The sequence below is a fragment of the Globicephala melas genome, chromosome 17, assembly GCF_963455315.2.
Source record: "Globicephala melas chromosome 17, mGloMel1.2, whole genome shotgun sequence".
Classification (NCBI taxonomy): domain Eukaryota; kingdom Metazoa; phylum Chordata; class Mammalia; order Artiodactyla; family Delphinidae; genus Globicephala; species Globicephala melas.
Genome location: NC_083330.1, coordinates 73,763,286 through 73,787,939, shown reverse-complemented (window position 1 = coordinate 73,787,939; position 24,654 = coordinate 73,763,286). Strand labels below are relative to the sequence as shown.

The 24,654-nt window shown below is 43.7% G+C and overlaps 1 pseudogene; it reads right to left on the bottom strand.

The window, feature by feature from the left end:
• LOC115863411 (eukaryotic translation initiation factor 3 subunit D pseudogene) overlaps positions 1 to 24,379 on the bottom strand; it is a 28,227-nt pseudogene extending 3,848 nt beyond the window's left edge.
• Between the last annotated feature and the right edge of the window lie 275 nt (positions 24,380 to 24,654).

The following is a 24,654-nucleotide window of genomic DNA, read 5'->3' as shown; positions in this document are numbered from 1 at the left end:
ACCCTCACTGATGAGACCCCCCTGCCAATCCCTCCTTCAGAGACCAGACAGCCATTCCTTGGTGCACAGAAAGAAGGTCCCCTCCAGCTCCCTGCCCACATCTGGCTCAGGCTGGCTTCTTTTCTGACCCAGAATGTGAGAAAGCAGGGAGCACCCATTTCTTCAGGACACGCCCTGTTCTTCCTTCCACCTACGGGATGGAATCTGATTGCCTAGGACAGACAGGGCAGTCGTTGTTGTTGGCATTTGTTTCTCAACTTAAATAGAGCAGGTTGAGAACACCAAGAGTCCAGCACAAACCCACATTTAGGAGGAGTAATTCTCCAAGGGCTGGGTCAGGAGAAAGACACGCTCAACTTACATCAAAAGGCCAAGTGGTACTTCCCTGGTGGTGCAGTGGTTTAGAGTCTGCCTGCCGATGCAGGGGACACGGGTTCGTGTCCCGGTCCGGGAAGATCTCACATGCCGCGGAGCGGCTGGGCCCGTGAGCCATGGCCGCTGAGCCTGCGTGTCCGGAGCCTGTGCTCCGCAACGGGAGAGGCCACAACAGCGAGAGGCCCGCGCGTACCGCAAAGAAAAAAAAAAAAAAGGCCAAGTGCTCCGTTCAGCAGAACAATAGGTGGTGGGTTTTCCTGATATGAAACCAAAGAGCTTCAGTAGTAATTTTCCGACAGATAATTAATGCTCCCCAACTGCAGGAAGCAAATGTTATCAGTGACCCCAAAATGTCCACATTCCAAAGAAAGAAAAAAAATTAAAGGCCCTATTCCTTGGGTACCTCATCAACAGAGATGTGGTGAAGACAAAGTGAAATGTGCTTTGTGAATTTTAGAACTTTTAGCAAATTAGGGCACAGGGAGACCTTGAGAGGAAGACAGCAATTCTTCAAATCTGGTAGTTAAATCCTAGAGCAGTGACTCAAAAAACTTAAGAAACATCAATGTGTTTTTGCCCCAAGCTGGTGCCGCCAGCCAGACGGGGAGCATGAGGGGAGTTGCCTACCTTGCAAGCTGTTGTGAGGATTAAATGAACAAACAGATGTGAAATCTCCGTGTAAATGGCTGTTCTACCCCCATCACCTTTCTTATTTCCACAGTGCCCAGAACTGCACCTTATACACTGCAAAGTCTGAGATGAGTTCTGTACAGTAAGTGATGAATATAAAGCTGGAGTCTGAACAACAGGTGAATGGTACCCTGCTGCCCCAAGGTCAAAGGAAGCGAGGGCTCCCAGGGGCCTCAGAGGTCATGCCGGCCAGTCCCCCTGCTCTGCAGGAGAGGGAACCTGTCCTGAGCGGCCAAGGAGCCTTCCCACGGCCACACGACGACCCTCCTCATTCCCAGACGGGAGGTCACGCCGCCTCCTCTTCTGCTCCAGAGCTCCCTGTGGGATCAGGCCGAGGCCGGGACTCCTCCTGAAATTTCAGCCTTGCCTCCCTCCTACCCCTTCCCTATCTTGCACCCTCCACCCTCCACCAATGCTTTTACTTGTAGGCTCTCCTTCGAAAATCCCTTGCACTCAGATCCTTGTCTTGAAGTGTCTTTCTTGGAAGAAACTGCCCTAAGACAGACCCTATCACTCTAGCACCCCTTCTATTGGATGTCTTTTTTTTTTTTAACTGAAAAATGTTATTTTATTTTGAATCCCAGTTTTAATCTTTTCATGCTTAACTTTTTTGTTTGTTTTAATTAATCTTTATTGGAGTAGAGCTGCTTTACAGTGTTGTGTTAGCTTCGACGGTACAGCAAAGTGAATCAGCTATACGTATACATATATCCCCTCTTTTTTGGATTTCCTTCCCATTGAGGTCACCACAGAGCACTGAGTAGAGTTCCGTGTGCTATACAGTCGGTCCTCATTAGTTATCTAATGCTTTCTGTAGATTCAGGAAGTGTCTGCAGGGTTTCAAAGCTACTCTAGGTATTCTGGACAAAATTGGTAGTTTTCAAACTGTCTTCAGAAGCAGCAAACCATTTTTCAGATGAAGCAAAACCTTCCTTGGAGCCACAATGTAGAAAATAGATACGAGCCCCTTGCTCAGTCCACAGATGGTGGGACTTGAAGCCCCTTCTGTCGGTGTTCTCTTTACCCCCGTCACCCTCAAGTCACCTCTTGAAGATGTGAATACTCAGCGAAACCCTACTGGCAAACAAGCAAATTGAGGTGTTTGCTGTGATGCCTCCTGATTTGACTCTGGTGCTCTAGAATGCAGTTCTCAGGTCAATTTCTATTTTTGTAGAAGAAAAGCAAACGGGTCCCATTCCTCCTTGTTTCAGCAGGTGACCACTGCTTCCGTTCCTGGCACCATTCCCAGACCCCTGGCTGCTCGCACCCCACCCCCTTGCCAAGCTCCACTATCAACCTCAGGTGACCAGGCGAGCTGCAATCTACTTTCCTTTTACTGCAGCTTGGGGTCTCATGCATCATGCTGCCAGATGTGACCAGAAGCCTTAGCAGTCAAATGCCCGCTGCCGTTTACAGTCTGAATTCAGAAGTGGCGAGCACCTCTTTCCCGGGGCAAGCCTGCCTTTCTGCAAGAACTCACCATCCGTCATTTCACTGACCAGCCCTCTCCCAAAAATACATTAAAAGGCTCAAAGAAAAGTAATGTAGCCCAGCAGTGCACTGTAATAGAACAACATTTGCAGGGAAGCGTAAATGACCTGACTCCCTGTCCTCCAGAGCAATGGCAACTTGATACCACCCGCTTCATTTATAAACTACTTTCACACTCATGAAATCATTCCTATTTTCCGGCAGAAATATTTATGCCTGAGGTTCTTTGAAAACCCATATATATACTTCAAAACCCAAATGTGCCAGGGAGACTTGGGATGTGCCAGGGAGAAAGTGACCCAGAATGGCCGTCATGGGGAACAGCGGTTGGGTACTGGGACAGTAACGGGTTGCCCTGACTGAGAGAAATTCTTTTACCTCAAAGGCCAGGGATATTGAAAAACTTTTCACACTTCGTCAGCTCGGAGGAGGAGGCAGATTGTGGCTTCAACAGAGGCAGCTGCTGAAGGCATCGCGGCAAAAACGAAAAAATACGACCTCCCCAGCATCTGTGCAGAGCTGCAGTGTCACAAACAGCAACAGACCTAGAACCTTTGAAAGACGGCAAAAAGACGCAGCCACAAAACGTGCAGTTTGAACTTTCTACATCATTCCGAGAAGAAGAATTTTACATTCTTGGGGCATCAGCCCAGTTAGGAGAAAGCCCACGTTTGATATATACTGACAGAGGCAACGCGAGATTCACATCCCAGAAGGGAGTATGGGAATGGCAGAAGACGGGACCAAGCTTCAACACACACCCATAACCTGTCAGAGCCAGCGACTCCTTTCTCAAGACTTCTTTAGGACTGTTGTGAGGCGGGATTATTATTTAACACCTGTATGACACCTCAAAGAATCTGTGATCTGAGAGGCAGAGGTTTAGGGGATCTGACAAAGCTGAGTTTGCCCCCATTACTTGCTAGTGTGACCCAGGGGAAGTTGATTACTGTTTCTAAGTATTCGCTTCATTTGGAAACGGGAATAATGTCTAATTCACAGGCTGGCTGCAAGAATAAAATGATGCCTGTAACTTTCCTGACATAATGTATGAAATAAAACAGGTGGTTGAAAATGTCAGTTCCTCTCTTCCTTCTTCTTGCACATTGTGCGACTGATAAACATATATACAATCTATCACATAAAAAAAATCATCTGCTCGGAGCCTTCTTTCTGATGGTGGATGACACCAAATTATACCTTGATCTAATTGAACACCACTGTCATCATCATGTAGTGAAGACCCACTGGGTTGACTAAGTTTTGAATGACTGGGTCTGTTCACTTGCATCTTTATGCTCAGCTCTGCTGTTAATCCCACAGACTTGTGGGATTTTAGGCAAGTTAATTAAAAAGTCAAAGTCTCATTTTGCTACTGTGAAATGAACATTTATAGCTGAGTAATATTCCATAATATTCCATCGTATAAAAAAAGAATGAAATAATGCCATTTGCAGCAACATGGATGGACCTAGAGATTACATACTAAGTGAAGTGAGTCAGAGAAAGACAAGTGTCATGTAACATGGCTTATATGTAGAATCTAAAAAAATGATACAAATGAACTTATATATAAAACAGAAATAGACCCACAGACATAGAAAACAAACTTACAGTTACCTAAGGGAAAAGAGGGAGGAGGATAAATTAGGAGTTTAGGATTAACATATACACACTATCAGATATAAAATAGATAACCAGCAAGGACCTACTGTATAGCACAGGGAACTATACTCAATATTTTGTAATAACCTACAAGGGAAAAGAATCTGAAAAAAATATATATATGTATGTATATATCTATACATATAGATCACTTTGCTGTACACTTGAAATCACTTTGAAATCACTTTGCTGTACACTTGAAATCACTTTGAAACAACTTTGCTGTACACTTGAAATCACTGAATCACTTTGCTGTACACTTGAAACTAACACAACATTGTAAATCAACTATATTCCAATTTTTTTAAATGAACATTTAGCCCAGTGATCTCTCCTTTCCCTTCCAGACCATTTCCAGAGAACGTGTTACAGACACAAAGTGTAAAGGGAGTTCTGACAGAGATGAAGATACGGTGGGATGCTTCTTCTTGGAGGTGAGTGTTTGGGTATCACCACTGCACGAGGTGGAAACTAACCCAGAAAAGAAAAGACCTGCTTGCAAAAGTGAATCTGACAATAAGTGACGGGGAAAATATTACATATGCAGATTCATCACCTATGAGGATGTGCTCAATCGTGTTGAAAAGAAAGATCACCAGTTATTAAGGTAAACTCCTTTTGGTTTACTCTGATCAAGAAATCCAAGCAAAATTCCATTCTGCTCTCAGGTTGGCTCACCTTCATGAGTTCTCTATGATTAACCCTAGCGATAAGTGACACACCGTCTCACCACTCCTCACCCCAGAGACACCATCACTGCCCTCTCCTCTAGACAACTCATCCTATACCTCTTCCACTTCCTCTCTCATAGAGGTGGTACCAAATTGTTCAAGACGTCTTTCAAAAATATGCAAAACCTTTGCTGTTTCATAATTGCCTACTGAATGCAAGATCAACTCTTTCATGGTCTTCCTTAGAGTCCTTGAGGACCAGCCTTGTGCCGGGAACTACGCCAGTTAGAGAATAAAGGGGTGAGTGGAGCCTGGTCCTTGCCCCCAGAAGCAAAAATTCTGAGTGAGATGCAGAAGACAAGTCAACAGAGCATGTTAATATTGGGGAGAGATGCCTTATGGAAGAAAGTGCTGTTGCAGGCGGAGGAGGAAAGATTCCTCCTGACACTGTCATTGGGGATGACCTTGAGGACAAAGTACAGTAACCGACGGACGTGTTGAGCACATCCCATAGTTTCCTGCCTTCCTGCCTCTGTTCATGGTGTTTCCTCTGCCCACATTCCACCCCATTCCCTCCTTCCAGATAAAACCTTCCTAACATGGGTCAAGCAACAGCTCCTGCTGGGAATTTTCCCCAACACACTCAGCTGGAATTACAGATTTCCTCCTGAGGGATTGCTCACAGTGGGCTGCTGGGCGCTCTATTTAGCTGTCATTTTATTTTCTGTTCTTGTTAGAGCCACTTGTTTACATGTGTCCCCCAGCTCAGCTGTGGGCTCTTAGAGAGCAGACTCCATGCTTTATTCATCTCCTTAGTTCCCATAGCCCTAAGTACAATGCATTGCATCTAGTAGGCAATGGATAAACAGCGGCTAAATTGAATTGTATTCATAGTCAATCCTTGTTTAAAGAGAGCAGCTGAGGTTCACCCTTAGCGTGTAGAGAGGGAAGTACATGATAATGCCTTATCCTGGGCATCCCCAAACCTCAGACTTTCTGCTCAGGTCCAGGTGTACTTCCTTTCATCTTTCTTCCATGTATCAGCTCGTCTGCAGGCTCCACTCATTCGTACCTTTGAAATGTATACAACTGGGACTCTCTTTGTTCCATGTGTGGATTCTGTTCCCTACTTTGCTTGTAACTATTCTACACTTTGATTTTCTCTTGTTTTTTCAAGCATCACTAAAAGTTACTTCTGTGTCTTGCCCGTTTCTTTTCTTACCTGTGTCAGGCTCCTCTTGTTGAGGACCCCTTGTTGAGGGGTTTGTTTCCCCTCTACAAAATAAAACTTTTCTTCCCCCAAACTGTACTTTGTCATCTTCTTTTCCCCTGGAAGCTAATCAGAGGAAGCAATATAACCCTCATCAATGCTCTCATCAGGGAGTTGATGATCCTCTGAAAAGGTTCTCTCCACGTGGCCCAGGGTGACCACTCAAAACTCCCCCTCTTCCTCCCCAGAATCTTTGGTCCATGCATCTCACCTCGGACAGCCAAAGGATCCTTGCTGACCAGTCTTAACACATAGATTCTGTTTGTGATCAGCTAACCCTCTATCTGCTCACAGATAAGGATTTTGCCTTAGTCTGTACCTTCTATCTAGACTCACAGCCTGGTTTCTACAAAAGAGCTGCCGTTTGTCACATGTTCCTGTAATTTGCTCTCATGAGTCAACCTCCTTAACATTCTTTGAAACTTCACCATTATCTTCATTTCCATTTCAAGTGCCTCACCTGGATGAACCGACAGCACCTCACCTCACTCAAGTCTTAACCTCCCTCCAACCCATTCACTATGGAAACGGTCTCCTTTTTGACTACATTTGATTGCACTCCAAAAGTAAAAACTATTTCAGCGTGCTCTCTCACCCTCAATCTCTATCTATCTACCTACCTACCTAGCCATCCATCTACCTAGCCACTACCTATAATTTATGAGTTGTATAATATAGATTTATCATTACCATTACTTAATATCTCAACACAAGACATACATTTCCATGAGGCTCACCATTAATGATTATGAACAGAATTCACATTCTGCTTTTCTCTTATGCAACAGAGTCACTTACTCACCCTTCCTGTGTATCAGGCAGCGGACTCTTGCACGGGGCAGGGGCTGAACTGGGTCCGATGACTAACTCAGAGCTGGTGGTAAGTCAGGCACATTCACACACCTCCACCCCCGAGTCCTCCAGGCAGTGGATCAGAGCTGTTTCTCGCTTCCCGGGCATCTTCCTCCCCACGTGACCCCAGCAAAATGCAGCTGCGCTCCAGGGCTCCGCGTAACCTACACAGGGAGACACTCGCTTAGACAACAACCCAGGAGGCTCACGGTCCTCAATTCACGGATTTCCACTTCCTGGGGAACCTACAAACCAGTGGGATTTGATGTGGACACAGGACTCTGTTAAAGCAGGATCCGCTCGGCGTTTTACTGTCGTTGTTTCACTGACCCTGAGAATAAGGGATCTGGAAGAAGCCCTGGCATCACTGTATGGAAGACGCGACTGGGCTGCTTCTCCTCGGGCCCCTTCCTGAGGCTTTCTGCTCTTCCTCACCTCTCAGCCTTGGGGTGCCCCTGGGCTCTGACCCACTCGCTTCTCATCGCCCTCCCTCGTTAGCAGACCTCCTATATTCCCATGACTTCAAATGACATCTGTTTTTCAAGTTTTTTTTTTTTAATTAAGTAAGTGACATAAAGTGAAACGCATATATCTTAAGTGTACCGTTAGATGATTTTTGACAAACATATGGACTTGCATAACCAATATCCCAACCCCAAACAAGATACAAAATATTTCCGTCGCACCAGAAACTTCTTTTATATTCTCTTCCACTCAATTCCTGACCCTCCCCCAGAGACAGCCACTCCTCTGATTTCTGTCCTCCTAGATGAGTTTTGCCTATTTGTAAACTTCATACAAGTGGAATCATACAACACATCCTCTTTCCTGTCTGTCTTATTTTGATAAGCATAAAGTTTTCAAGATTCATCCTGTGTTGATGAGTGAATTAGTAGTTCCTTATTTTTCATTACGGACACGTGTTCCACTGTGCAAATATAGCACAATTGGGTTGCAGCTCAACTTGAAGGGAACTTAGAGGTTGTCACTCCCATCTTTACAACAAGAAAAAAACTGAACCATGAGAATCAGTGATTTCTGTTAGACCCATCAGAGAACTGAGGTTACGGGGAAACTACGGCCCTAAAATCTGGAGAGAGAGGTGAATGCAGAGTCTCATCTGAGAACAGAAGCATCTGAAGCCAGAAACTGGTGGGAACACTTGCATGGTAATTTTGACAAATCGGTGGAGGCTGAGGGGGGGTAGCCTGTGTCTTAGGGAGGCCACCACACCTTTGCAGGTTTTAGCTCCAGCAATCCTAGTGGGTCCTCACACTGCAGAGCTGAGAGAGGTTCCCTTGTGGCCCTGGCAGGTGGAAGAGAACAGTAATCCTTGTGAAATGCCCCCAGCCCCTTATTCACAACAGAGTCCAGCCCTCCAGGGGAAAATATTTCACCAGCATTCTATCCCACCTTGGAGAAAAGCATCTGCAACCAAACATTTCTGGTACTAACTTCTGTAAGGCTGAGGTGCAAGGCCAGGCTGACCCTTCTCCAAAAAGACCTCTCTGGACCCCCATGGTGGGCACTAAGAACTCTTTCTCCAGCCCCTGGCCCAGCCCTGTCTTTGCAGATATGACACTATATTAAAAATATCTGCCCATCTATTTGTCTTCTCTATCAGAATATGATCCTCAAGGCAGAGGCAGTGCCTTGTCCATCTTGGTGTCTCCAGGACCACAGCAGGACTTGCACTTGGAGAGCCCGCAGATCATTCAAGTGCAAGTGTGTGATAATGTGAGTTAAAAGATTGTCTTTGTAGTGAGGGGGAAATGAGCTCAAAATTCTTCTTCAATTTAGGAACTCATGATATTTCACAGAAATCCGGTTCTGTACCTTGGTCCCGTGTGTATAAGTCTCCTCACCACCTAAGGTATGAGTCTTCATGCTTCCTTGCTTCTGTCCCATTTATTTCGTATTATCTATCACTCTCCTAGGCACGGCAATGACTTCTAAAGCTTGAGGTTTCAGGTGCCGAGGGCAAGAGCAGGAAGTTCACAAAGCAAAAATACAAATGGATAATAATTCTATAAAAATATTTAACCGCACTAATTATAAAAAGCTGCACTCGTACAATAACACTAAAATATCACTTCTTCCTTCAATTATCAAAGTCTTTTTAAGTGAATGTTCCCAGCTGCTGATATTCAGCAAAACACAATCTCCAAAGTACTAATACGTCAATGCCCGCAATGACCCCGTTACATAGATGTGACCTCTATTTCACATTCAGGGAAATGAGTCTCCAGGAAGATAAAGCCTCTGACTGTTTAAACTGTCCAGCCCCAATCCCAAACCCTCTTCATCTCTTAAGACTATTTCCAGGTATTATCTCTTTCAGGAAACCTTCTAGGATAGAGAATCTTAAGCTGGCACACTCCATAATCTCCTGTGTATAGCCCTCCACCTCCGAACTTGCACAGCATTTCACATGCATTTGTTTAACGATCTTCCTCTCCTTTCATGATCATCATGAAAATATTGACTGCTTCGGTTAATCTCTGTATACCCTCCTCCCATCTTCTGCCACCGCCATACCGTGAACTAGCCAGCCTCAGTGAACGTGCGTTAAATTAAAGACTGAAAGATGGCGAGCCACATCTGAACCTTTACCTTTCTGACCTCAAAATCCAGGCTCTTTCTATTATAAGACATAATGCAGCCTTGCTGAATTTATTGATGTCTAGCTGCTGATGGGCTTGGAAATACAGCCTACAGGGCAGGCGAGCCAAAATTCCTCTCCTTTGCCTGGTATGTATGATACACCCTGCCTGAAAAACAGCTTGCTACACCTTTCTTTGGTAGACAAAATTTCAGCAATAAACATCGTATTCTGTAGGGAATGAGCATCCTCCTGGAAACCCACCTGGCCTTTAACTGCCAGGCAACGAGAGAGAGGCTTTTCTTTTTTTTTTTTTTTTTTAACATCTTTATGGGGTATAATTGCTTTACAATGGTGTGTTAGTTTCACGAAGTGAATCAGCTATACACGTATACATATATCCCCATATCTCCTCCCTCTTGCATCTCCCTCCCGCCCTCCCTATCCCACCCCTCTAGGTGGTCACAAAGCACCAAGCTGAGCTCCCTGTGCTATGCGGCTGCTTCCCACTAGCTATCTATTTTACATTTGGTAGTGTATATATGTCCATGCCACTCTCTCACTTCGTTCCAGCTTACCCTTCGCCCTCCCTGTGTCCTCAAGTCCATTCTCTACATCTATGTCTTTATTCCTGTCCTGCCCCAAGGTTCTTCAGAAAAAAAAAAAAAAAAAAAAACAGTTTTTGTTTTGTTTTGTTTTTTTAGATTCCATATATATGTATTAGCATACGGTATTTGTTTTTCTCTTTCTGACTTACTTCACTCTGTATGACAGACTCTAGGTCCATCCACCTCACTACAAATAACTCAATTTTGTTTCTTTTTATGGCTGAGTAATATTCCATTGTATATATGTGCCACATCTTCTTTATCCATTCCTCTGTCGATGGACACTTAGGTTGCTTTCATGTCCTGGCTATTGTAAATAGTGCTGCAATGAACATTGTGGTACATGACACTTTTTCAATTATGGTTTTTTCAGGGTATATGCCCAGTAGTGGGATTGCTGGGTCATTTGGTAGTTCTATTTTTACTTTTTTAAGGAACCTCTATACTGTTCTCCATAGTGGCTGTATCAATTTACATTCCCACCAACAGTACAAGAGCGTTCCCTTTTCTCCACACCCTCTCCAGCATTTATTATTTTCAGACATTTTGATGAGGCCATTCTGGCTGGTACCTCATTATAGTTTTATAGTTTTAATTAATGATACCTCATTATAGTTTTGATTTGCATTTCTCTAATGATTAGTGATGTTGAGCATCCTCTCATGTGTTTGTTGGCAATCTGTATATCTTCTTTGGAGAAATGTCTATTTAGGTCTTCTGCCCATTTTTGGATGGGGTTGTTTTTTTTTGATACTGAGCTGCATGAGCTGCTTGGATATTTTGGAGATTAATCCTTTGTCAGTTGCTTCATTTGCAAATATTTTCTCCCATTCTGAGTGTTGTCTTTTCATCTTGTTTATGGTTTCCTTTGCTGTGTAAGAGCTTTTAAGTTTCATTAGGTCCCATTTGTTTATTTTTGTTTTTATTTCCATTTCTCTAGGAGGTGGGTCAAAAAGGATCTTGCTGTGATTTATGTCATACAGTGTTCTGCTTATGTTCTCCTCTAAGAGTTTTATAGTGTCTGGTCTTACATTTAGGTCTTTAATCCATTTTGAGTTTATTTTTGTGTATGGTGTTAGTGAGTGCTCTAATTTCAATCTTTTACATGTAGCTGCCCAGTTTTCCCAGCACCACTTATCGAAGAGACTGTCTTTTCTCCATTGTATATTCTTGCCTCCTTTATAAAAGATAAGGTGACCATATGTGCATGGGTTTATCTCTGTGCTTTCTATCCTGTTCCATTGATCTCTATTTCTGTTTTTGTGCCAGAACCATACTGTCTTGATGACTGTAGCTTTGTAGTATAGTCTGAAGTCAGGGAGCCTGATTCCTCCAGCTCCATTTTTCTTTCTCAAGATTACTTTGGCTATTTGGGGTCTTTTGTGTTTCCATACAAATTGTGAATTTTTTTGTTCTAGTTCTGTGAAAAATGCCATTCGTAGTTTGATAGGCATTGCATTGAATCTGTAGATTGCTTTGGGTAGTAGAGTCATTTTCACAATGTTGATTTTTCCAACCCAAGAACATGGTATATCTCTCCATTTGTTTGTATCATCTTTAATTTTTTTCATCAGTGTCTTATAGTTTTCTACATATAGGTCTTTTGTCTCCTTAGGTAGGTTTATTCCTAGGTATTTTATTCTTTTTGTTGCAATGGTAAATGGAAGCGTTTCCTTAAGTTCTCTTTCAGATTTCATCGTTAGTGTATAGGAATGCAAGAGATTTCTGTGCATTAATTTTGTATCCTGCTACTTTACCAAATTCATTGATTAGCTCTAGTAGTTTTCTGGTAGCATCTTTAGGATTCTCTATGTATAGTATCATGTTATCTGCAAACAGTGACAGCTTTACTTCTTCTTTTCCAATTTGGATTCCTTTTATTTCTTTTTCTTCTCTGATTGCTATGGCTAAAACATCCAAAACTATGTTGAATAAGAGTGGTGAGGAGAGTGGGCAACTTTGTCTTGTTCCTGATCTTAGTGGAAATGGTTTAAGTTTGTCACCATTGAGAATGATGTTGGCTGTGGGTTTGTCATATATGGTGTTTATTATGTTGAGGTAAGTTCCCTGTATTCCTACTTTCTGGAGGGATTTTATCATAAATGGGTGTTGAATTTTGTCGAAAGCTTTTTCTGTGTCTATTGAGATTAATAAATGGTGTTTATTCTTCAATTTGTTAATATGGTGTATCACACTGATTGCTTTGTGTATATTGAAGAATCCTTGCATTTCTGGGATAAACCCCACTTGATCATGGTGTATGATCCTTTTACTGTGCTGTTGGATTCTGTTTGCTTGTATTTTGTTGTGGATTTCTACATCTATGTTCATCAGTGATATTGGCCTGTAGTTTTCTTTTTTTGTGGCATCTTTGTGTGGTTTTGGTATCAGGGTGGTGGTGGCTTCATAGAATGAGTTTGGGAGTGTTCCTCACTCTGCTATCTTTTGGAAGAGTTTGAGAAGGGTAGGTGTTAACTCTTCTCTAAATGTTTGATAGAATTCACCTGGGAAGCCATTTGGTCCTGGGCTTTTGTTTGTTGGAAGATTTTTAATCCCAGTCTCAATTTCAGTGCTTGTGATTAGTCTGTTTATATTTTCTATTTCTTCCTGGTTCAGTCTCAGAAGGTTGTGCTTTTCTAAGAATTTGTCCGTTTCTTCCAGGTTGTCCATTTTATTGACATAAGAGTTGCTTGCAGTAATCTCTCATGATCCTTTGTATTTCTGCAGTGTCAGTTGTTACTTCTCCTTTTCCATTTCTAATTCTATTGATCTGAGTCTTTTCCCTTTTTTTCTTGATGAGTCTGGCTAATGGTTTATCAACTTTGTTTATCTTCACAATGCACCAGCTTTTAGTTTTATTGAACTTTGCTATTGTTTCCTCCATTTCTTTTTCAATTATTTCTGACCTGATCTTTATGATTTCTTTCCTTCTGCTAACTTTGGGGTTTTTTGGTTCTTCTTTCTCTAATTGCTTTAGGTGCAAGGTTACGTTGTTTATTTGAGATGTTTCTTGTTTCTTGAGGTAGGATTGTGTTGCTATAAACTTCCCTCTTAGAACTCCTTTTGCTACATCCCATAGTTTGGGATTGTTGTGTTTTCATTGTCATTTGTTTCTAGGTGTTTTTTGATTTCCTCTTTAATTTCTTCAGTGATCTCTTGGTTATTTAGTAGTGTATTGTTTAGCCTCCATGTGTTTGTATTTTTTACAGTTTTTTTTTCCTGTAATTGAGATCTAGTCTTACAGTGTTGTGGTCAGAAAAGATTCTTGCTATGATTTCAATTTTCTTAAATTTACCAAGGCTTGATTTGTGACTCAAGATATGATCTATCCTGGAGAATGTTCCATGAGCACTTGAGAAGAAAGTGTATTCTGTTGTTTTTCGATGGAATGTCCTTTAAATATCAATTAAGTCCATGTTGTTTAATGTGTCATTTAAAGCTTGTGTTTCCGTATTTCTTTTCATTTTGGATAATCTGTCCATTGGTGAAAGTGGGGTGCTAAAGTCCCCTACTTTGTGTTACTGTCGATTTCCGCTTTTATGGCTGTTAGCATTTGCCTTATGTATTGAGGTGCTCGTATGTTGGGTGCATAAATATTTACAATTGTTATATCTTCTTCTTGGATTGATCCCTTGATCATTATGTAGTGTCCTTCTTTGTCTCTTGTAATAGTCTTTATTTTAAAGTCTATTCTGTCTGATATGAGAATTGCTACTCCAGCTTTCTTTTGATTTCCATTAGCATGGAATATCGTTGTCCATCCCCTCACTTTCAGTCTGTACGTGTCCCTAGGTCTAAAGGGGGTCTCTTGTAAGCAGGATATATATGGGTCTTGTTTTTGTATCCATTCAGCCGGTCTATGTCTTTTGGTTGGAGCATTTAATCCATTTACATTTAAGGTAATTATCAATAGGTATGCTCCTATTACCATTTTCTTAACTGTTTTGGGTTTCTTATCGTAGGTCTTTTCCTTCTCGTGTTTCCTTCCTAAAGAAGTTCCTTTAGCCTTTGTTGTAAAGCTGGTGTGGTGGTGCTGAATTCTCTTAGCTTTTGCTTGTCTGTAAAGGTTTTAACTTCTCTGTCAAATCTGAATGAGATCCTTGCTGGGTAGAGTCATCTTGGTTTTATGTTTTTCCCTTTCATCACTTTAAATATGTCCTGTCACAGCCTTCTGGCTTGTAGAATTTCTGCTGAAAGATTAGCTGTTCACCTTATGGGGATTCCCTTGTATGCTATTTGTTGTTTTTCCCTGGCTGCTTTTAATATTTTTTCTTTGTATTTGACTTTTGATAGTTTGATTAATATGTGTCTTGGCATACTTCTCCTTGGATTTATCCTGTATGGGACTGTCTGCACTTCCTGGACTTGACTATTTCCTTTCCCATATTAGGGAAGTTTTCAACTATGATCTCTTCAAATATTTTCTCAGTCCCTTTCTTTTTCTCTTCTTCTTCTGGGACCCCTATAATTCGAATGTTGGTGCATTTAATGTTGTCCCAGAGGTCTCTGAGACTGTCCTCCATTCTTTTCATTGTTTTTTCTTATTCTGCTCTACGGTAGTTATTTCCACTATTTTATCTTCCAGGTCACTTATCCTTTCTTCTGCCTCAGTTATTCTGCTATTGATTCCTTCTAGAGAATTTTTCATTTCATTTATTGTGTTGTTCATCATTGTTCGTTTGCTCTTTAGTTCTTCTTGTCCTCGTTAAACATTTCTCGTATTTTCGTCCTTCTATTTCCAAGATTTTGGAACATCTTTACTATCTTTACTCTGAATTCTTTTTCAGGTAGACTGCCTATTTCCTATTCATTTGTTTGGTCTGGTGGGTTTTTACCTTGCTCTTTCATCTGCTGTGTATTTCTCTGTCTTCTCATTTTGCTTAACTTACTGTTTGTGGTCTCCTTTTCGCAGCCTGCAGGTTCGTAGTTCCCACTGTTTTTGGCGTCTGCCCCCAGTGGCAAATGTTAGTTCAGTGACTTGTTTAGGCTTCCTGGTGGAAGGGACTGGTGCCTGTGTTCTGATGGATGAGGCTGGATCTTGTCTTTCTGGTGGGTAGGACCGCATCCAGTGGTGTCTTTTGGGGTGTCTGTGAACTTATTATGATTTTACGCAGCCTCTCTGCTAATGGGTGGGGTTGTGTTCCTGTCTTGCTAGTTATTTGGCCTGGGGTGTCCAGCACTGGAGCTTGCTGGTCGTTGAGTGGAGCTGGGTCTTAGTGTTAAGATGGAGATCTCTAGGAGAGCTCTCACCAACTGATATTACTAAGGGCTAGGAGGTCTCTGGTGCACCAATGTCCTGATCTCAGCTCTCCACCTCAGAGGCTCAGGCCTGACACCTGGCCAGAGCACCAAGACCCTGTCAGCCACATGGCCAGGTATGCAGGGAGTTTCTTGCCTTTTGGGATGTCTGAGGTCTTCTGCCAGCGTTCAGTAGGTGTTCTGTAGGAGTTGTTCCACATGTCGATGTATTTTTGATGTATTTGTGGGGAGGAAAGTGATCTCCACGTCTTACTCCTCTGCCATCTTGAAGGTCCTCCCCAAGAGAGGCTGTTTCTTAACACACACCTCAGTCACCATAATTGGCACCTTACTCCTATTCTCTCCTTCTTTCTGCAGAGTCCAGGCTCCCCGGATAAGTGAACTCTAAAATGAACAATCTCTTGAGTCTTTTTAATGCTCCAGGAAAATAGGCTATTTTACCTGCTTTATCACTTTGAACCTCAAACTAATTCTGCAAGGCAGACTTTAGAATATTATTCAATATTTTTTTTCAGCTTAGAAAATTGTGGTTCAGAGATGTAAGAAACTTGGTTCAGGGTCATCCAGAGAGGAAGAGACTTGGAGTTTTAATGGGGTCTGTCTGACTCCTAACCACAATGCCATATTCCAGTCTAGGCCTCCTGCCTTTCCCTTTATGCTTTGTGACTCCATCCTGCCACTGGTGGCCCGACCCACTGACACCGTGGATCTGCAGTGAAAATGTTGTATGCTCCCACTTCCAAATCCAGTCACTCATTCCGTTCTGCTGCCGAGTGACAGCGACCTCTGCCCCCTTGGAACAGCACCCCACCCCCTGTCCACCCAGTTACAACTTTTCTGGGCCTCTTCTTTCTCCAGATTCAGCACAATCAAATTTTTCCATTATATTAGCCGGCTACAGGTCAGCACCTCTCTCAAATTGAAATTTACTATAGATAGCTCGCACACCACTTTATTTTTCTTCCTCTGTGTGTACCTTTCCGAAAATAGAGATGCTTTATTTCTCTACCTTCTCATCTTCTCGAACAGCTCAGGTGGACGAGTGGAACCACAGCCATGATTTCTCCTACAGTTCTTCCAGCCAGTGTCTTCCTCACGATAATTGTTATTCAGCTGAATTTTAAAATCCCAGATGGAAGTAAATACATGCCAGGCGGCAGGCAATTTCCCGGGAAGAAAGAAAGGGAGCCTGCCAGGCAGATGAGATAGTTATACTAAATTTAATTCCCTAGGACACCTACAGGGGAAGGAGGGAAGGAAAGACGAGGAATTGTTTACGGAGCACCTACTATGTGTCTGGCCAGTGCTAGGTTCTTCACAACCCACCGTGAGATATTTTCTACACCTTTAAAACTGAGGGATATATGGGGTAGACAGGGATTTATCAGAAACTAAGCTCATTACAGATCATGCATACCCGTTAGGGAAATCTGAAATGCTTTCTGCAGTCTTGGGGAGCCAACCAGTCACCAACACCAACAGGTCCCACCCTAAGACTTGAGTCTCCAAATCTCAAGACAGCACCGGGAAGTGCATCAACAGCCTGCGGCCAGCGGCAGGCGTGTCTGAAGAGTGTGGGTCTTGGACTTGGGGGCCATTCAGCTCCACCCTGCCCTTTTGGCTCAGCCTCTAAGGTTAGGCGCCATCTCCTGTCCTAGGGGACCAGTTGGGCTCCCTGTTTAGAATTTGAACCCATTGCTTACTAATCTGACTTCCCCTGAAAACTCCCATGTTTCACTGCAGAATATAAATGGGTTTGATTATAGGATTCTGCCCCAGACACCACTCAGTGATGCATACTACCCAGTATATGCGCAGCGTTACCTCTCTAAGATCCAGAAAACTGAATTCTTAAAGATGCCCCCCTCAAAGGATACAGGTAAGAGACTGCAGGAAAACAAGGTAATCGCCCCAGACCTGCTGGGGTGAGGAGTTGAAGGAGGGACGTGCAGGCTGACCGGCCTCTGGTTTAGCCCTTCATACCCCCATCTCCAAACTCCCAGGGCTGAGGGGTTACCACCTAGGAGACCATCCCCAACTGCTTCTTCTCGCAGCTCTAGAATGAAACTCTGACCTGAAAAGTGCCTGAGGGAGGGAGGAGGGAAAACCGAAGTGCTTGTGGTCCTGGTAATCATGCTAATTATATAATCCTTCCATGCGACTGCCTAACTTATTCTCTTCAACTGTGTTTTACGCTAGTTTCCTTGTTTCCTTCTCTTCTCTGTTTCTTTCCCACCATCACACAATGTCCCAAACACTTCATCATGCTTTTCCCACATTGTATTCCTGAGGGTCCCGCAGGTAACACAGGACACATTCAAATTAGGAGAATTTTAGGGGAGTTTAATAACAGGTCTATTTACAGAGGTGAAGGCAGGACATGGGCAGACCACAAGGGCAGTGCATTGCTCTGGGCTTGTAACCACCCACTGGCCTGCAGGGGTTAGGGAAAGGAAGGATTATCAACATCCAGAAGGAGAAGGTCTAATGGAAAAGGACCCCTTGGCCTTCCTTCTAGAGATACAGCCTGAGTGAGGAGTGAACCTCCAGCGAGAATGAAGATATACCCTGACTCGACTTTCATTCCTCCCATGTCCTACTGGGCTTCCCACTGGCTGAACCCACTACGTGTTATCTGATCTAATCCCTACAGGTCAGCTTCCGGGGGCAGCAAGGAAATTAGTAAGCAAGACTGGAGACCGATGGCATTACCCAGAAGCCTGGTCCTCACCCAGATCACTGAGGAAGGAAAGAGGTGGCTCACAGGAGGCAGTGCAGGGCAGAAGACATTTAAAGATAATTAAACGTGCTTGTAATCACCGGTTTTACTTGTTGGTTTCTGGCAGCTGCAGAGGAGCAAAGAGTGTTTCTGCTCATCTTCTCATCAGTAGGGCCCAGCCCCAAACCTGGGATGTAGCCCGTGCTCAGCAACTTGTAGAAGAAAAAGAGTAAAGGTACAGGGTGACCGAAGCGAGTCACAGGTCCTTTCAGGTGTCATGGTTATGTTTTGTTTTTGGTTTTGGTGTTTTTTTGTTCTGAGCATTTGGACTGGATGATCTCTAAATCCCACAAGAACACAGGGCATTCTTGTGGCCATGACAGTAACATCGTTTCATTCATCTTTGTCGACGAACTTGAAAAATGCCCATGGTTGTTATTCAGGCCCTGGGTATTCCGGTTGGCCTACAAAGACCCCTAACAGGAACTGGAGAATCAGGCGAAGTTAACAAGTGAGCCCAGATCTTCCACTGCCGAAAGCCCTCCCAGTTGAATAGGTCATTCATGCCTTTGTTAATTCACGGCTCCCTTATCCCATCTGTCCTGCTATGGCCTCCATGGCCAAATTTCCAGCTATTCAGAAAACCACAGCTGCCTCGGCTGCCTGAGCATGATGATTTCTCGAGAAGCCAAGCATATTATATGAGAAAGAGACTGTTGGATTCATCTCATCTGGGGCTTTCTCAGTTTACAAAAAAATGCTCTGTGCATACACCTAGTACGGAGGAAGGAACTAGCATTTATTAAGCACCTGTTCTGCTGTCTCATTTAATCCCTGCAAGAGCCCTTAGACCATGAATCCCCTGCTGTGTAAGGAGGAGAGGAGACATGCCCGGTCTAGATGGGACCCCAAGCAAGGAGGTCACTGTCACTGTCTCCCAGAAAATCAGTGGCAGAGCAAGGGGATAAGAAGTCCAGCCTTCCTGATCCCAATCTAGCATTGTTTCTGGAAGCATTTGTCAAATGATTACTATATTCAGCTTCCACACTTTTTTTTTTTTTTTTTTTTGGCGGCACGCGGGCCTCTCACTATTGTGGCCTCTCCCGTTGTGGAGCACAGGCTCCGGATGCGCAGGCTCAACGGCCATGGCTAACGGGCCCAGCCGCTCCGCGGCACGTGGGATCTTCCCGGCGAGGCACGAACCTGTGTCCCCTGCATCGGCAGGCGGACTCTCAACCACTGTGCCCTCCACACATCTTTTGGGCCAATTTCAGTGTGTTGAGCATGGCTCCTTGAACCAAAGACAGCTCAGAAACCTCCGTTCTTGCTGCTTGGTAGCTAATAAAGTCTATTACACATGCTATAATAGTGATGATAGTAATAATATTAGTACTGGTAATTTAATTTAATAGTAATAATAATAATAATAGGAGGCAATATTCTGGCACAGTTACTCTGTGCTTGGCCCTGTAGTAAGAACTTTACGTTAATCAACTCCTTTACATCTTATGATAACCTTCTGCCTTAGGGATTAATATTATCCTTGTTTTACCAATGAGGAAACTAAGACATCAGAGAAGTTAAATCACTTGGTTGATGTGGGACAGGGAGTAAGTGGGGAAGCTGAGATTCAACAGACTCTGATTCCAGAGTCCCCGTACTTTCCCAGTCTTATCTCCAAATACCAGCAGGGAATGTAGGGCAGTGTTTTAATAGGAGTATTTTATAGGCAAGGATCATGAGGCTGGAGAGTGGAAGTGACTTGCTGATAAACGGTGTACTGTGTCAGTGGTTAATGAAAGGGCCTAACCTATCTGCAGAGTCAGGATTCTTTCCCAGGTCCAGCATCCTGAGAATGTATGTCCATATGGGTACTTGCAGAAATTAAATGAGATAACGGACATGGAAGCATAGAGTAAGGAACAGTTCCTCAGCTATTACTGGTTCTTTGCATTTTTAAAATTCTGTCCTTCAATGCCTGAAGTCCTTTTAGAAGGTGGTAGAGCCAGGACTCAAACATAGTTTTCCTGACTCAGTCCTAATGCTCTGATATCTATATATCTATAGACCTCAGGCTTGGCCATATGACTTTTGGGAGTAATGAAAATGTAAGCAGAAGTAACAAGTATAACTTGTAATAAGTAGGAGTTCTAATGTAAGAGGGGAGCTGCCTCAAGACCAGAGTATTAGGCTACTTGGGCTGCCATCACAAAATACCATAGACTAGGTGACTTCACAACAGAAATGTGTTTTCTCACACTTCTAGAGGCTGGAGGTCCAAGATCAAGGTGCCAGCATGGTAGAGTTCTGTTGAGACCTCTCTTCCTGGCTTGCAAAGTGCCACTTTCTCCTTGTGTCCACACATGGCAGAGAAAAAGAGAGAGAAAAAGCTCTCTGGTGTATCTTCTTATAAGGGCACTAATTTCATCATGAGGGCCCCACCCACATGACCTCATCTAAACCTAATTATCTCCCAAATACCACTACATTGGGGCTTAGGGCTTTAGTATATGAATTTGGAAGGAACAGAATTCAGTCCATAGCAGCCAACAGTTGTCCAGAAAGAGGCTCTCCCTAAGCCTGGGACCAGAAGCGAAGACCTTGTGGAACAGAGACACAGCTGACTCATGACGGACAAGTATCTTGGTACTTGTAAGCCACTGAAGCTTTGGGGCCATTTGTTACTGCAGCATGCCCTGGCCCATCCTGACTAAAAGATCACCCTACTCCCTAACATCTACTCAGATGAGTTTGCTCCATGGATGAATAGAAAATTCACCCTTTGTCTAGACAGACAGATTTTAAAGAGGGGAGAGAAGAGACTGAGTTGGACAAGTTCAGTAATTTTTCCCCAGATTTGCTCATCAGTTAAGTTACTTCTGCTTCAGTCTTGAATTGTTCATATTCAATATTTTCCTCTTTGGGGAAGAGGAGTAAAAGTTCCCTTCTTACTATGAAAATCTATTCAGTGGCAAATAAAGTTAACCTATTTTCACACAGGTCTGGGCTGTGCAGGACATTAATACTAAGCACAGGAGTGACAGGAGATTTTTAAAGAGCCACACAAGAGCTGTGATTTTTTATTCCAATTTGGAACCCAGAGTTTAGAGTGTTCTAAAACATATCCTATCCTTAGCATTGATTCCCTCTGCTCCATATTTGTTCACTTCTTGGTTGACTCTGCCATAAGGTCCTTTAAAGGATGGTAGCAGGTCTAATTCAGATGGTGTTTCTCACACGACCTTCTACCGTTTCAGCCAAGGTCAGCTCTTGGCAATAGTAGGTCCTCAGTAAATCATTGTTTGTAATGTCTTTGCAACTGCAGATGTGCCCCCAGCCCCTTCCCTCCGCACTTTGTGCTTCTCTGAAACGAATTCCAAGTCCTAGGGAATGCCTACCAAGAGCCCCAGGGCCCATGAAAAGGCATCATCCAACCCCTTTGCTATGGCATTGTTCATTTATGACAATTCCGAATCTCTTCTCGTCTTTCTCCCTCATGGCTAGGGATCCACCTGCTCACTGTCGCATCTGCTCCTGCCAAATCCCATCCCCAGGGAATGCGCTTGGCTCTTTGGCAGTACTAGCTCTAATCCTCCTGCCAAGAACAGAGGAAGGTAAATGACACAGTGCACAGATGAAATAAAGCCGAACTACAGAAATCACACTGTATTTTTTTAGACGCAGATTTTTAAAATTAGGCAAGTCAGGAAAGATCTTACGTAACATTTGGCCCAACCTTCTAACTTTCCACACTGAGAAAAATAAGACTGAAAGACTTTGTGGGATTGGGTCATGGTTACCCTATGAGGAGAGTCATGTCTCTTTCAACTTTGCCCTGCTGAGCACTGATTAATTAGAGCGCTGTGCGTCTCAGACATGTTCTCATGCTATAAAGATGTAAGTAAATATCTGAATTCACCTCAACAGTGAGCATTCTGAACATCTCAGTTAACGAATATTTCCCTTAATGTCAGGTCACCTTGTCAAGCAGAGAGAAGCCTCCATAATCATATTGGCCAGTTCCTTTGTCTCTCTCTTTTTCTGTCTCTTTGTCTCTCTCTTCCTCTCTCTCTCCCCTCCCCCCATTGATTCTATTGATTCTGTTTCCCTGGAGAAGCCAAACTAATACAATACCTCAATTAATGAGGTAATGGTGTAGCCTGACACCCAGTTAATGAGGTTGTCATCAAGTGATACCTTCCTCTCCTCCATTTCTACGGCCTCTGTCAAACTTTAGATCTTCGTTTTCTCTCCCCTGGATACCTGTGACTACTTATTAATGTTCTCCCTGCTTCCTTTCCTATCCTTTTCAAAACCATCTTCCTCATTATTATAAGAGTCACTTGTCGAGGAGACCATCTGCCTAACTTTTTTTCCTTCTAAGAACCCATGAATGATGATAATACGGCCACACTAGGTTAAAAGCACGATTCTAAATGTTTTATGTAATTTAACTCATTACATTCTCCCAGCCACACTATGACGTGGATACTTTCAGCATTCCCATGCAGATGAGGAAATCAAGACAGAGTGGTTAAGCAACGTGTCCAAAAACACACAGTGGCGGAATGAGGCTACAAGCCCTAGTAGCACAGTGCCCAAGGCCATGTTCTTAACCTCCATATTGTAATACATCTCACTGCCCTTTGCCATCAGGAAAAACCCCATATTCCTTGGCATGCAGGTCTTCATGACATTGCCTTAGGGCTGCCACAATGAACAATTCCAAGAGCATCATTCACAGCCTAGCGCACCTTGCCAGCCTCTGGAATTCTCATGATTCAGTAACTGAAACTCCTGCATATTATACATACCATTCTCATGAAAGGACTTAAAATTCCCAATCATACCATGCAAGTTCCAACCTCACTTCCTTGGCACAGGCACCTGACACCATCTGGAATGTCATTTCCATCCCCCCCGGGCCGCTTGGAAACTCCCTCTTTTGAGTCTCCACTCTTCTTACCTCTTTTGTAATTCCTCCTCTGAGACCCCTGGGCCCTGGGCGAAGCCTCCATGTGGCCCTAGAGGCCTGAGCTCTCTCTATCATAGAGCTATCCAACTGAACTGGAGTGATGCATTTCATACTTCTTCCTCTCTTAGGGCTATAGCTTGTATAGAATCTTGTAGACCTTAATATTTACTAACTCAATAAACTGAATATATGGCTAAATGAGTGACTTATTGGGTTTATTGAAACAGAGTGTTAGAGGATCCAGAAGATTCACAAGAACCACAGGGGCAAGAGTGGCCTCCTTCGTGGATACAGACACAGGGCGAAGTCCTCAGGAGTACGAGCCTATTGATCAGTTAAAGCCTACAGTTCCACCATCAGCGTTGGACTCTTTTAGCTTAAAGTCATCACCGACCTAAGAAGCAAGTCCAGGAAAGGGTCAGAATCAGCGGAGAGACAAGAGGGCTGAGACACTGGATTAGTGAGTCATTTTTCTGAGTGCGTCAGATGAAGACCTGGAGGGAGCAGCCCCAGCCCAACAGCCGATGATTTTCTGAGGACCTCCCTTCCCGCAGACACAGCCCTCCCCCATGCGCTCCCCCCAGGCCATCTCAATCTTTTACTTTGTGAGGCTAACAGAGGTAGTGAGTCGAAGACTCCAACACAAGCCCTGGTTGGGCCATTGCCAAGCTGTGCATGTGTCCCTGGGCGAGTTGCTTTCACTGCCGTGTATCACGTTCTTCCTCCAGGCCAGGCCCTCTGCTCAGGACTTTAAAGCTAGTGTTTCTGGTTTCCTTAACTCTGTGAAGGAGGTAGGTCTTTACCATTTTACACATGAGGATACAGGGGTCCAGGACCACAGAAGGACACGGCCAAGGCCACAGGACCAGCAAGTGGACAGACGGAAACCCCAACGTGGGTCAGCTCACCCCGACTCCCTGCTCTGCCTGGGCTCCCGTGAGCCTCAGTTTGTTCATCTGTGAAATGAAGGGGTTGGGATGATTGCCTTGCCAGCTCTTCCGTTTTATGACTTGATATTCAGTCATGATTGGGGCACGTTTCAAATTATTTCAGAGACCTAGCGCCTGCCAAACCATAATCAAACTGGCTGTCTCGTCGGCAGTCCAATGAACAATACTGTGTCCATGCTTGAGGACAAGCCCTACGTCCAAGCCCTGCTTGAGGATGGCGACGGCGTGTTTCCAGGGATTTCGGGAGCCCATCGGGGGACTGGCCCCAAGTCATGTCATTCCTCACGCTGCACGCAAGGAGACACCAGCCTTTCAAAACACATCAGCATGTTCCTTTTTGCTGCCATCAAATCCTCTGCTCGATGACTCAATCACGGTGATTTATTTTAATTGAGAAGTCTACCAGTCACCCTTTGCCAAAGCATCTGGCCATCTCCTATTTGATTTCCTACCAGAAAATGCCCAGCTAGCCAGCAACAATTAAACGGGCCGCCGAAAGGGAGGGGGAGAGCTGTAAAAGGCCATTT